The 13,916-nt window shown below is 39.7% G+C and overlaps 1 long non-coding RNA gene across 5 annotated transcripts; it reads right to left on the reverse strand.

Moving 5' to 3' along the window:
- Positions 1 to 2,277: 2,277 nt before the first annotated feature.
- On the reverse strand, positions 2,278 to 13,696 carry LOC149122274 (uncharacterized). 5 transcript variants are annotated; one of them, XR_016220584.1, is made up of 4 exons: positions 13,529 to 13,696; positions 8,510 to 8,664; positions 7,669 to 7,826; positions 3,493 to 4,160 (listed from the first exon to the last, which is right to left on the reverse strand). It is a non-coding gene; the product is annotated as an uncharacterized LOC149122274 (long non-coding RNA). The 5 variants fall into 5 exon arrangements; XR_016220583.1 differs by lacking the exons at positions 3,493 to 4,160; positions 7,669 to 7,826 and adding an exon at positions 2,278 to 2,439 and having other exon boundaries at positions 13,529 to 13,695; XR_016220585.1 differs by lacking the exon at positions 7,669 to 7,826 and having other exon boundaries at positions 3,498 to 4,160; positions 13,529 to 13,695.
- Positions 13,697 to 13,916: the final 220 nt, after the last annotated feature.

A 13,916-nucleotide genomic window follows, 5' to 3' on the forward strand; every position in this document is an offset into this window, starting at 1 on the left:
ATGTGCATATTTTTATTTGTGTTGAAATAGTTCTCAAAAATGGAATCTTGGGACTGATACTGTGGCAAGTGAGTTAAGCCACTGCCTGTGACACATATAAGCACTGGTTGGAGTAAGTAGAGCTCCACTTCCAATCCAGCTCCCTGATAATGTTTCAGGGAAGGCAGCAGAAGATAGTCCAATTGCTTGGGCTCCTGCTACCCACATGGGAGATCAGGGTATAGCTTCTGGTTCCTAACTTTGATCTGGACCAGCCCCAGCCTTTGCAGCTATTTGGGGAGTGAAACAATGGATGGAAGACCCCTTTCTTTTTCAGTCTGTCCCTCCCTCTCTGTAACTCTGCCTTTCAAATAAATAAATCTTTGGGGAAAAAAAAAATGTTGGGCCTTTCTGGGTTTTGTTTCTAGTAGAGTAAGTTTGCAGGAACTCATTTTGGTTTGAAAACTTTTGAAACCATAAAGTTCTTTGAAAATGCATATTATAAAGCAATTTTGTGTGGACTTCACAAAATTTTGGAACAAAATAAACATGCTTTTTAAATTCCATTTTCCATGAGCTTTTGAGATATCATATTCACATTATAATGTCTAGAGAGGGGGCCAGCGCCATGCGCACTAGGTTAATCCTCCACCTGTGGTGCTGGCATCCCATATGGGCACCGGGTTCTAGTCCCAGCTGCTCCTCGTCCAGTCCAGCTCTCTGCTGTGGTGCGGGAAGGCAGTGGAGGATGGCCCAAATGCTTGGGCCCTGCACCCACATGGGAGACCAGGAGGAAGCACCTGGTTCCTGGCTTCGGATTGGCACAGTTCTGGCCATTGCGGTCATTTGAGGGGTGAGCCATCAGATGGAAGACCTTTTGTTCTGTCTCTCTCTCACTGTCTGTGTCGCTCCCTGTCTTCATGGAGGAACGACACAGGACCCTGCGCTGTTCTTTTGTCTGCTCGGCCCTCCCCGGGTTTGCTGCTGGTTCTTCCCGGGTTGGCTACCGACCCTTCCACCTCCATGGAAGGGCGGTTCCCCCTAGCCACTTTCCCCACTTCCGAGGGGGAGCGGCACACCGCCGGCCGGCTCTCTCGGGGGCTGCACAGGTGTTCCTCCAGATAGATGTTCCTGGTGCATGTTGTCTCTCTCCTCCTTTATAGTCCTCTTCCACCAATCCCAACTCTGCTACCCACACGCCGAGTACGCTGCTCTCCTCCAATCACGAGTAGGTCCTACAGTTTATTGGTTGAACTGGAGGCAGCTGTGTAGAAGCTGTTTCCCTTCTCAGTGCCATATTGTGGGAGAGCAGATGCATAGAATAAGTCTTAATTCCAGTAACTTAGTCTAGTCCGAGTTGCTCCCCACAGTCTGTAACTCTACCTGTCAAATAAATAAATAATCTTTAAAAAATGAACAATGTCTAGAGAGTAGAGTAGAAATCATGAGAGATTCTTATAAGGAGGTGTGCAGAACTTAAAGCTGGCAGTGAAAAGTGAGACGCCGTGAGAATGGGATACACAAGCAGGACTTAGATATTGAAAGAAAGCTGAAGCTCCTGGAGGAGTAGCAGGAACGAAATGCAGGGAAACCAAAAACATCAGAGAATAGGGATTGCCAATGCAACGTGGATATTCTGGTGATAATTTCTGAGTAGAATTGAAATTCTAGTGGAGAAAAATAAAAGTCACAATCAAAAGTAGAAAATTATCAGTAAATTATCTCAATGAATATCAAAAGCAAAGTGATTTTCAGAATACCCTGGAAAGTAATTTTTGCTCTTTTAATAAAAATTCTCCAACCTCAGCCTTGAGAATTCTGATAATGGTAGAATTTCATCATGAAAATTTTCATTTTGAAAATTTCCCTGAATATTAACCTTGATATCATTCATTATAAAACACAAAGAACATGTAATAAAAAGAAAAATCATGCTAACTTTTTTTGATAGCACTACTAACATTTTTGTGACTTAGATTGTACCTGGGTTGTGAAATTTTTTATAAACATTTTTCAAATTCTAAGAAATTATACCCATTACTATTTCTAATTGTACAAAATCATCCTAGTCCTTTTATTGAAACTGCAGTGTATGTTTCAAGTGTTTGTGATTCAAGGAATACCACTGTAGGACAATTTCAATGAGTCTCCTCTTCAGCATAGTTTTCTAAACTCTAAGTCAAACACACTGAAATTTATCTTATTCAATTCACAGAAGATACTCCCATCATCAAATTTTTATACTTTCTGCTTTATGCAGATAGCTTTTTTTAAAAAAAAAAAGATTTATATGAAAGGCAGAGTCACAAAAAGAGAGACAGAGTAAGATCTTCTATCTGCTGGTTCACTCCCAAATCGAAGCCAGGAGCCAGGAGCTTCTTCTAGGTCTCCCACGTGTGTGCAAGGGCCTAAGGACTTGGGCCATCTTCTTCTGCTTTGCCAGGTGCATCAGCAAGGGAACTGGATTGGAAGGAAGTAGAGTAGCCAGAATTCGAATCTGTCCCCAGGTGGGATACCAGCACCACAAGCAGCAGCTTTACCCATTAGGCAACAGTGCAGGCCCCACATAACTTCTTTTAAAGTCAATGGGAATCATTGCCTCAGAAAAAGTAGACGATGTTTATACAAAGTGTTTTGTAGTCAAACTGCCCAATATTTTGTTGCTTTTACATTGTTGTGTCTTCAAATTCAAGTCATCCAAATTACTTGCATAAAATATGTCTCTGACCCAGGGCAAAGTTGTCATTTGTTACATTTTTTCATTTTTTTTCTTTACGGTATTTAGCTGGTCCAGCCATGACATCTCCTAGAAAAGATGCTCTCAGAAGATCTGCAGTCCTATTCTATCGATCTAAACAGTTGGCACTGCCCTGAATAAACAAATATCCAACCTCTTAAGACCTGGAAGTTGACAGCAATTTTTGAAAATGGGAAATAACTCTACAAAAGAATTATTTAATTGATGCTAAGAGAATGTGCTTGGAACTCATGACTGAAGGCTTAGCAACATAGCAGGAAATACATAGACTCCACGCCTTCAACTATTTCTAGCATAGTCACTGTCAAAATATATTTTTACATGTCTCTTTTATAATGCTTCTAGATTATTTCACTGGAGGAGTCAAAAAATATTTTTAGTTCTAGAGAGAACGAGCAATATAAAAATGTATTGAAGTTTTTCTCAAGTCCAGAAAAGTTGTCTTTTGTTCCTCTTTTCAATTCCTATTGCCATGGTGTCTATAAACAGACTCTGACTTTCAGTTGCCTCTCAAGTCAACTGGTACCATTTGATCTGTCATATCTTGGCCAGATGGATTAATGAAGATCAAATGAGTCAACGTGTAGTCACAATAAAAATGCAAAGTTATGCTAATTTTAGAAATTTTTGTTGCTATATTCTATAGAGCAATGTAAAGATTTGATGTTTTATTGGATTTTAACAGTGGCGAGTGTCTACAAGATTCTGAAATGTATCACGACTTATAATGAAACTATTTCCACTAAACATGTGTAGTTCATTAAGTTATTCCACACAACATCCAAAGCATTAGTATCCTAAATGTAGCTAGGGGGATTGTGAACTAATGGCAACAGACATAAATCTACTACAGGGACTGGGTTCCTTCCATTAAGTGTTCGGCTAACTCTCGCTATGACTATAAAACACTACCATTTGTTTGTTTTCTTTACCTCCAGTTCTCATTTAGTTTCAAATCTTAGAGTTTCCTTACAACCCTAGTTGGATCTTTCCTACTTTTCACAAAAACACATGGTGCAAATTGACTGTTAAACATTCACATCTAGTTCATTTAGCACAGAGTACTGAATCACTGTCTTGGCAATAATGAAGTTGCTTTCTAGATTGGATCAAACTAATTAGATTCTGGTTACTTGACTGTGAAGTCATGTGACAGCACTTTTAATTTGTTTATGCCACATTACTCATTGGTTAAGAGAAGTTACACATATGTTGTTCAGTGGAGAAAGTCGCAGCCATTATATACACATTAACATACTCATGATGCAAAAATACTGCTCCTGTGAGCAAGGGATGACTTCAGATGCTTATACCAATGATAACTCTTAAACGGCTAATTCAAATATTACCATGTGTGCAAGCCTGTAGCCATTTGTATGCTATAAACTTAAGTTAAACTTTGTCAATGCTGTCTTCAATTCATCTAAAACAGAAGAGAAAAGAGGGACAAAGTGAATTTATCATAGCTAATATATGACATGAACATCTGCTCATAATAAGCTAGTCAAAATTAGTTTAAGTCTATGAGGCACAAGGAGAATATAAATGATCCAAGACAAGGTACCCAGGCTGATGAAGAGCCTACTGGAAGAGAATCACGGAGAAGCATCATTGTTTTAATTATCTGCCAGCCCTGGCTTTCTCCCCTCTCAAATCCAGGGTTGGGCCTGTCACAATGACATCTCAGAGGCCTCTCCCCGCTCCTTAGGCTGGCAAGACCCAGAAACAAGAATTGCCATGCGAGTTCTTTTTTTCTAAACTCATTTTCTTCTCCTACTTAGTTTCCTTTTCATTTTGCCTCTTGCCCCTTTCCAATTTATTCCTATGGAATATTTATTCCAATTTATTCACCATGGAATATTTCCCACCAATCCATCACTTTTAACAAAGGCTGCCCTATCAAGAAAGTGACAGATCCTCCTAATTTGAGTGGACAGCTTTGGCCCAACAATCCTGCTTGTAAACTTCCTTTCCTCATACCATTGCTTCCACTCATCGTGTATCTTAGAGATGTTTGAAAGCAACAGCACAAACTTTTAGGTTAGGCCCCTTTCAAATCCTGACTACAGCACTTACTAAGGGTTGGTGACCTTGGATATGTGACTTAACCATTCTGAATCTTAGTTTAGTCTTCTTTGAAGTAGAGAAAACATCCACATCATGAGATTGTTATAAGGACAAAATGTGGTCAAGTATGTGGAACAATAAGCATAGTATAGGACTTGTGATAAATTCCACTCTAGAGTATGGTGATGGTGTTGGATGCAGGTTAATTTAGATTGTATCACTTAAATTGTGCCAGTTCTCTTCAATTAGGGATTAGGATATTCCTTGTCATGTAACTCACACCCTCACTTCAAAAACAATTTCATGTGTATCAGTTGGCTTCTGATACAAACCAAATCACTCTAAAAACTTACAACAACGATGAGTAATTTTGTCTCTATTTCCCATGACTGTTCATTGGCCAGGATGCTCTTAGAGTCCAGCCTAAATAGTGTAGGCTGTTCTCCTTTGGGTGTGTGAGGCCTGTGTTAGAATGGTGGTGCTGATGTGGTTAGGCCTCTCTCTTCCCATGTCTTCATCAGCATGTGTAGGTCAGCCAAGTTTCTTCTCATGGGTGTGGCAGGAGACCCACCAACAGAAGAGGAGATGCCCCAAAGCTTGATGGCACATTGGTGCTACATCGGCAGGCACAGAGAAGACACTAACAGAAAACACCTGTGAAGCCTGACAGCCCTGATTTAAAATCCAGGTTCTGTGCTTATTCTCTGAATGATCTTCAGCAGCAGTTCCTCCTCTGTATAAATCAGTTTTCCTGTCTGCAGTGTACAGCAATGGTACAGCCTTAAGGATGGAATTAAAGAAGATACATACACTTAGATCATTTCAGCATCTGGCCATTGGAAGAATAAACGTTAGTTTCCTTCTACAACCACCTGCCCCCTGAGCTTGCTTTGCTCTTAGCACCAACACAGTAACTGCTCATCCACTGCCCACATAAAAACCCAAGCTGCTGTAGTACTTACATAAGTGAAGATATGTTTCTAGTACCAGGAAATCCACATTTTTCATATCTATATCAATAAATAATGTCTATCAGAATTAATTCGACTTAGTTAATGTTAACTTTTCCTCTAATTGAAAGCTCTTATAAAACTAGGGCTTCCACAGTTAAAGGATTCTTGCCACAATTAAATGTCTAGTTTCTCCAGTGTCAAAACAAGTAGATTTCACAAGCAGAAAAAGTATGAATCCAAATATTTTGAGAAATGTTTCCCTATCAGAGTTCCTTAGGGTTACATAAAATATTTTATACAGGCAGAAATATGGAAAATCACTTACAGAAAACATAAACTTATTTGGGTATTTTCTGTTGACAGAGTTCTTTAATACTGTAAAAATTAATAGCAAAGAAAACAAATGCACAAACAAGTAAGACCAATAGAAAGGACATTTTCATACTGGAAATGAAGAAAAGCACAATTCTTTACAATGTCTTTAAAGTAGATAAACTCAACTTGGTCATTATGTGTAGTAGTGGTGCTAAAATCCACGTGTTAAACTACTTCACATCTAAAATAGAAGTGAATCTTCTTGTGTTGAAATCTGGAGGGAAGACAAATCTGCACTTCCATTTCCCCAACTGGAGAAGCCTCTGGTCTCTTGCCACCCCAACCTCTTCCCCATTTCTCCTCAGCAAGCAGTAAGGACTGATCAGGTCGGCCACATCCAGGACCTGTAGACAAAGTCCAGGTCCCCCTCTTCTTGTCGGCATCATCCATCTTCTCACGTGAAGAGCTGGTCCCTTGGAATTTCTCACTAATCAGCAAGTGAGTGAGAATGGGATCCAGGGTTAGGTCATCCAGAGAAGAACATCTGGGTCTGAGTCAGAACCAGGGACTTTGACAAGCTGGCAGGAGAGCTCAGGTTTGGGGCATCAGACAGCAGTCCAGGTGTAGAGAGACAGCCACTGGCCCCTTGTCTGCATCCTTCCTTGTGTGCAGGGCTTCAAGACCTTCAGCAAGAGAAAATGATGGACAGGCCTCACTGGGGCGTTGTCTATTCCCTTACTGTAGCACTAGGTACCACCGCATTCCCTCCAGTATTGATCAGCATGCATTGTAGACAAGGCTTTGACACTTCCTTAATTGAAAACGGTGGCTTATGACAATGTTGTCAGAATACCTAAACAGTGAGCACTTTTTAAGTTCTTTTGGGAGTTCACTTCACCCCTGGTCCAAATGAATGGTGACACTGAGTAGATGAAAATCAAAAGATCATAGAGAGACAGAGATACCTGCTCTGCTGAAATATTGATGTGAAGAGAAATATTTTTCATTGCTGCCATGGAAATACAGAAGCAAGTTAAAATCCAGAGACTGTAAGGCTCCATCAGCACAACTTGTTTGGCCAGGAGACAGTGTTTGCCACGGAAAATGCAGAACAAAAACTGACGTGCACAGAGCACTGGCTGTGACCCAGACCCTGCTCTGAGACTTTCCTGCCTTATTTCATCCTTTACCCTTCCAACGTTCATGGGGCTTAGATGAGGTTTCCTGATTGAAGCAAGATGGCCCATGTAGAAGGGAGTGGAGCCAGGATTCAAACCAGGTGCTATTCTAATTCTAGAGTCTAAATTCCTAACTACTCCCATAACTACCAGCTTCCTAAGTGCAGCCTCAAATGAACACATCTTTCAATGGATGATACTTATTCACTCACTAAATATATAAGAGCCAGAGATATGTGAAACAATCTGATGGATGCTGCATAAAATATAATTATGCATAAGCGATGGCGCCTGTCATCAAGGAGCAGATAAACCTTTAAGGCACTAAAGCCTCACAGACACCTGCATCAGAAATGTACATAAATCAGAGTAATGATAACGGCATGATATAAGGTATGGAACAAGGAAAAGCTATAACCTGGCAGGAAGATCCTGGTTAAATCCTCTTCAGGGATTTCCCTCCATGTACTAAAGACAGTCCTAGATTGTGTCTTAGATTTAGGACTCTAGAGAAAGAAGTGGTTCCACTTCTCTCTTCCACAGCTGCAGAGGAACTTTCAGAAATATGTTTTTATCCTGATTGAAGTTAAAAAGACAAAAAACCAGCAAGTCACTTCAAATTTGGATGTTTCTACATATGATGACCACATGTGTTTTGAAGTATTTAATAATCTGATATAAATAAGTGAATAAGATCAAACTCTTCACTAGCTACTTGGCTTTGATGAACTGTCATCACTTACTTCTGTTCTCTATAATACATTAGGCACAATGACTTCAATTCTGCGCATAATTATTCCACATCTACTATGCATAAGGTATGGTAATACATCTGGTTACATGGTACTAGAGCACACAAAGGTGAAATAGATCAGAGACTGCCCAGGGGAGATTATATACAAGTTTAGAAGCATAAAGAGTAAATAGAGTCATTTTAAATATACCTCCGTAAAAAAAAAAAAAGAAAAAGAAAAAACTAGTGTAAGCTTCCTATAGTCAGAACACCATCTGTCTGTGCTTCTCTAATCTGGGCTGCAAATGCTAGTGAAATGGTATTCATGAGGTCATATTCTCAGAGCTCTCTGTCTTCCACAAAGAAGAGAGTGGTGTGGATTTTACAAAGCATAATTACCCGTGAGAACAATGAGGATGATATTTCATGTATCACTATTCTCATTCTCATTGTTTTCTTGCACCAAATGCAGTTTGTTATTATTTTTAACGTAGTCACCTGCAAGGGCCTGTTTTCTTTGCCTTACCTTGGAGGTCACAGTGGCAGTATTACACCTTAGGAGTCCTTCCTGCATTGTGGTCATTTCTTCCCATCTGATGAAGCAATTCTTCAACCTTTCCATTTTCTATGCCATGCTGAATTTTCCTTTCTATATGTAATGTATCAGAATAATCCATAGACCTAAATGAAAATAACAAAAATATAAACTATTATAGTGACATCATTTAATTGTATGCTCTTCCAAAGTTTCTAGTTTCTCAAATTTATTCAAATGTTGCTAGAATAAATCAGTTGACCTGGGTAACAATAGAAGTTAACCTAACCTAGAAACATCCAGGAAGGCATTTCCATAGGCCTGGTGCCCAACCATTAAATACGGTAAGTTCACAACTGCAAAATGCATGACATGTGGTCACCCCACAACTAGCATTTATCAATCTTTTTCAAAATTTTTTTTCATTTATTTTTAGGAAAAGCACTGTGAGAGCTAGAGCAAGAGAGAGAGATCTCATATCTGCTGGTTCACTCCCCAAATGCCAGGCCACAGTTGGGAGCCAGGAATTCAATCCAGGTCACCCACATGGGTAGCAGGGGCCTAAGTACTTGATTTACTACCTACTACCTCCCAGGGTGTACATTAGCAGGAAGCTGGAATTGGAAGTGGAGCCAGGACACAAACCCAGGCATTCCAATATGGAATGTGGCTTCCAAATAAGCATATTAACCACTGCACCAAATGCCTGCCCCAGCATGTCATTCTATGCTTCATTCTCATGCTTTTTCAAAGGACTATTAAAAGAAAAGTAAATTAAACAGTACTACTTAAGATGTTCTTTCCTTGGTATGATGATAAACTGATGAGAAAATGATACACACATACACACACAAACACACAGAAGTACTTCAAGAAGGAAAATACATATGAAAAACATTACGCATGGGTTCAAAAATATTTTGCCCAAAAATAAACTCATTTTTTAATTCCATTTTCCCCACAAGCCCATTGAAGTACTTTCATAAACAAGAAAGAGTAACGACCTGATGGTATTCAATGAAGAAAACGTGACAGGGGAACTGAAAGCAGATTTTATGATTTAATCTACAAGCTATTCAAACTGCTCACAGAAACACATGCTATGAAATGCAGCCTGGGCCCTGGCCCCTGCCACAAGTGGGAGACAGAACCGTCTTCCCCGAGTTCCCTCTTTTTGCTTCCATGGTTTCTAAAAGAATTCTTTAGATTGGCAAATAGTCTGTAAACAACAGTTTTAGCATTGTGAACAACCTATCATTAGAATAACTAAAGAAAAATAATACAAATGATTTGATAAGACAAAATTATATATACAAAGCGGCATGTCTTCATTTTATTTCAGCATAGATCAGACTGTTTACTTGACATTTTTCTATCTTTGCACCATCTTTTCTTATTTCTAACTTACAAAGCGGTAAGGTTCTGGTATAGCTGAATGATTTGGAGCATGTAGTTTGTCAAATATCCACAATCAAGTTTGTTTTTGCAAGAAAGGAAAAAATGGCTGCACTTTCAAGCTGACTTCCATACAGTTTAACCAACTGGTCTCTTCGTGACGTTCTCAGGGCTGGGTTTAATACACTCTAACTAGAAGTGTGGAGTTTTTGCTCTTGTCTGCAAAAATCTTTCTGCAATTAACCTCAGGCATTTCATAGAAGTAATTATTGACAAGCAATGTTCAGAGACGAGAGGGATAAGATATATTCATAAACTTTTCTGACAGTGCTAGTATTTCTGGAAAGTTTAGTCTGAGTGGGTTTGCTGGGAGAAAATCGAGGAAATAGAACCATGAAGCATAGAACTGAGCTCATTCGCAGGTTCAACTCCAGCTCCAGAGTTCTAGTTCTTTGACTCAATCATCATAAAGTGAAAATGGAAAAGAATTAAGGAAAAAAATTCTGAGACAATATCATTAAGACACAAAGTACCAGAGTAGAAGCAGTTTTATGAGCATGTCAGGGGATGCTGTGGCCCATACGAAGCTAATCAACATGACCTTCAATAATTGCATTGAACTAGATGAAGATGAGTGGCAATAAAACCTGCATTTTCCTTAGCCCATGCTGGAAGCACATAGCGGGCCATGTCGCTTTACTGTACATAGTAGCCTAAAAACGTAGAAACAGAAGAGTCTGCTAAGAATCTGCCATTAGCTTTTCAGTACAATATGTGCTAAAAATAAGTCCACTAGTCCCAAATTTATTATTTTCACTCAGTGAATGTCATGAATAAAGTCATATATTGCACATATGTAGAGCATCAGAGATGATATGTTCTGGTAAGCAGTATAAGTACTTATTTAATGGGAGAAAGAAAAGCTAAATGAACCTTCAAGGACCACTTCCAATTCCCTCTAGCTCTCCAGCATTGTCCCAGCCACCAAATAAGACATTTAACCTCTGGGAAACAATCCATTTTTTTCTGTAAGAATTATAATTATATCAGAACTTGTGGAATCTTTCCAAGTTCTGATATAATTATGATTCCACATTGCAGAAGGAAAAGCAACAAAATCCATCAATCAATCAAACACAAATTCAGCAGATTCCAATCACTCTGGATATCAATAGAACAGAGTTAATCCAGAAACACACACACACACACACACACACACACACACATTTCCGGAAGTTCAAGATAAATGTGTAATATGAAAAACTGCATGAATTTCAAAAATGTTTGCACCAAAATTATCTTTTAATTCCATTCTCCATAAAGTTCTTGAAGTACTTCTACACACACATACACATGTGTGTGTGTATATATATATATATATATGAATGTGAACAAAAAACTTTGGAGTGGGTGTTGTGGAACAGTGGGTGAAGTTGCTTCTTGAGATGCCCCCATCCCATAACGTAGAGATAGTTCTAGTCCAAGGTAGTCCACTTCCAATTCAGCTCTCTGTATTGTGCTTGGTAAGCAGTAGATGATGAGTCAAATATTAGCGTTCCAGCCACCTTCATGGAGATCCAGATGGAGGAGTACCTGACTCTTGCTTCAACCTGACCCAGCCCCAGCTATTGTGGCCATTTGGGGATTGATCCCCAGTGCCCCAGCAGATGAAAAATCCATCTGTCTCTCTGTTTGCTTTTCAAATAAGTGAATAAGTAGTTCTTAAAATATAACTTTAAAAAATAAAGCTATAATAAATTGAATCTGGGAAAAAGTATTGATTATTCATAAATATACCTGAATTGAAACAAACTGCACAAGTGTAAAGGCTGAGTGTAGTCGATGCATTATTTAGATATTTTAGATATTTCTTCCACCTGACATTTTCCCTCAACCCTTTCTTGCCTATTTGTCTATCCAACCCCCAGCTGGGAAGAAAACTGTCACCCACTTACTTATGGCTAAAAATTGCACTAACTTGGGTTTACACTGAATGACATCAAGGCAACAAATTACCAATTGGTAATTTTTAAATTACGACAGGGAGCATTTTCCTTTGGAACTGAGTACCTGGTATCTTGGACACTCATAATTAAAGTAATTAAGGAAGCACTTAAGTTACATCACAACAAAACCAAACTGTAGGCAGGTTTAAAGTTAACAAAGCTTTTGACATCAATTAAGGCTTGATGATTTTCATTGCCATGGCTTTATTAATTATCTTCTTTTGTACTTAATTGAAACAGACCTTCCCATTTGAACTTTGTCCCAAAATAAGTTTACACTTACATCAATACATTTAAGTCAATCTTTTAGTCTTAAAACAATTAAAAAACTGTGAACCAAAACAGGACTGAAAGATCTGGTTATCACGTAAATCTCCCAGGCCAAAATTCCCATTACAACTTCTTTAGGTCTACATATACTTTCTAGCACTTTTTTATGACCTAAGTTTATAAATGGGAGGAAAACCATAGAATTCCATAGCAAGGAAGTTAATGAGATTAGAACAGTTGCCACTTTGCCAAATCAGAAAGAGAATCCAGAGGGGCAGAATGACTGTGAATATACACAAAGGAGCTCCTGGGTGTGGACAGAGTCAGGCACAGCTTCAGAACGTTGTTACGGGAAAAGGACAGTGGGGAAATTATCATTACTTCGGTTCTTTGTCTCACATGGAAGAAGAATTTCCAAGCGGACAAGCAGAGAGATTTAAAAACGCAAGATTTATTAGAGTTACAGACCTCCTGCCAGAGCAGCATGGAGTTGGGCTTCCAAGGGAGGGAAAACCCCCAAAGTGGTCCCAGGCAGTCACGTTTGTAAACACAATATTGATTGACATTCCATTACTAGGTGGGGACAAAACCCATCAAAAAGGCCTGATTTACAATCCTTTATCCTTGCTGGCTGGCTCCTGATAAAGCAAAAAAACCACCCAGAAGGTTGGGATAGGTAACTTGTTTTCACAGTAAACTGAGCTCAGGAGGATGGAATCACCACTCTCTTGCTATTGGTAAATTTGAAGATCCCTAAGGAAGGACACTTTTGATCTTGCTAAAGATAACTTTTTTGGGGGGGGACATTTTCCACCCTCAAATTCCAGACTGCCTATGAACCTATTTGACTCCTCACAATATCACATCTGCAACTCAGAGGAGGTTAGGATGGGACACACATTTTTGTCTTGTATAAGTTTGCTTCTGAAAGAATACAAAACGTAATTTTGCTGCTTTTCAAAATAACAAGCTTTTCCATTTTCAGACTTATTACCTATATCCCGCCCCCACACACACACACATCTGCAGGACCTGAAATCGGACAAGACCCTCTAAAATTCCTAAAATGTGGCCCCTTAAAGTTCCCTAGAAATGCTATCCGGGGTGCCACATGCACTACCGGAATTTGGGGTGCCATACGATTTCACCACGGGCTTATTACTAAATCCTTAATATTAATAAGCCCAAGAGGGTTCTTGCCTAATATTTAGAGAAGAATTCTAAATACCGGCACAGATAAATGAGGCAGCATGGTACGTTTTAAGCTTTTATTTAGTGAGCAAGATGCATAGAAGAGTGAGAGCTTTGTTTAGGGGAGAGAGTGAATAGGGGTTCATACCGAGCACCAGGAACCAGCCACGTGGATGAGCATCTAGGCCAGGAAGCCTAGAGCACATGGCCCGAAGGCCATGCACCCTGGAGGTGCGGGACTACAGCAAGCCCCCTCCTAGCAAGAGGCCAGGGAAAAAGAGCAGGCTGGGCCATACCATGTCCCAGCTTTTAACCCACTCCAAACGGGAGTGGTTAATTAACCTGATTGGCTGGTGGGCACCCAGGTGTGGCTAGGTAGGTAGGGGAATGAGGCCACTCAGGGGCGTGGCAAGGCATCAGGTAGGGGCTTGAGGTCACACAGGTGCGTGGCAAAGGCATGGTCTTCCAGTTCACAAATTTAACAATTTTAACCTGTATGACTGCCTACTTCAGACCCATTGTAATGATGCCAAGAG

The sequence above is a fragment of the Oryctolagus cuniculus genome, chromosome 14 (assembly GCF_051225735.1).
Source record: "Oryctolagus cuniculus isolate XC-2025 breed Fujian yellow rabbit chromosome 14, ASM5122573v1, whole genome shotgun sequence".
Classification (NCBI taxonomy): Eukaryota; Metazoa; Chordata; class Mammalia; order Lagomorpha; family Leporidae; genus Oryctolagus; species Oryctolagus cuniculus.